The 945-nt window shown below is 49.3% G+C and overlaps 1 long non-coding RNA gene across 1 annotated transcript in view; it reads right to left on the bottom strand.

The window, feature by feature from the left end:
• LOC108448243 overlaps positions 1 to 945 on the bottom strand; it is an 18,439-nt gene that overhangs the window by 1,177 nt on the left and 16,317 nt on the right. The window lies entirely within an intron of this gene.

Consider the following 945-nt stretch of genomic DNA (forward strand, 5'->3'; position numbering starts at 1 on the left):
CCCCCCCGCTGCCCGGGCACGCCGTTAATGTCACCCCCACCAGGGAGCCACCCCCTCGAACCCACACGCGAGATCTCCCATAGGCAGGGAATGAAGGGGGATTAATCCCGAATTCCTGAGGGGAGAGGGGCTGGGAGGGGTGCGAGGAGAAAAGGGAAGGTCCGGGAGCTCACGGAGCCCCGGGAGCCGGGCGGGAGCGGGCGGGGGATCGGCCATGGACCCCCCAGGAAGGGGGCGGGCAGCGCAGGGGGAGCGGTGTGCAAAGAGCAGTGGAAAGAAAAGTCAGCGGGTGCCGGCTGACTCAAAATTGCCCTTGCGAGAGAGTGGGGAATAGAAAAAGAAAGAGAAGAAAAGAAAAGAAAAAAAAAAAAAAAGGAAAAACAGAAAGAGAAAGAAGAAAAAGGAGAAGAAAAGGAAAAAATAGAGAAAAAGATTAGGAAGGTTAAGAAAAAAGAAGTGGAAAAAAGAAGAAGGAAAAAAAGAAGAGAAAATAGGAAAAAATAAGAAAAAAGAAGATAAAAAAGAAGATAAAAAAGAAGATGAGGAGCCGAACGAGGAAGCAAAAAGGAGAGAAAAAAGAAAAAGAAGAAGGAAAAAAGAAGAGGAAAAAATGAAGAAGAATCAGGAGGAGAAGAGGAAGAAGGAGAAGATGAAGAAGACTAAAAACAAGAATAAGAAGATAAAACCAGTAAAAAGAAGAATAAAAAGAAGATAAAGATAAAAGATAAAGAAAGAGATAAAGATAAAGAGAACTAAAAAGAGAAAGAAGCAGAGAGAGCAGCAGCCGTGGCGAGGAGCCGCACGTGCTCCCCGTGTCCAGGACGGACGCTGGCCCTGAGCATCCCGGCTCCCCCAGGGGTCCCCCCGAGCCCTCGCAGACCCCCGTTTTCCCCTTTGTGTCCCCAAAGGAGCCGTCCCAGCGGGCTCACATCTCCTCCGGAGCGA

Source organism: Corvus brachyrhynchos, unplaced genomic scaffold (assembly GCF_000691975.1).
Source record: "Corvus brachyrhynchos isolate BGI_N302 unplaced genomic scaffold, ASM69197v1 scaffold47, whole genome shotgun sequence".
NCBI classification, from domain to species: Eukaryota; Metazoa; Chordata; class Aves; order Passeriformes; family Corvidae; genus Corvus; species Corvus brachyrhynchos.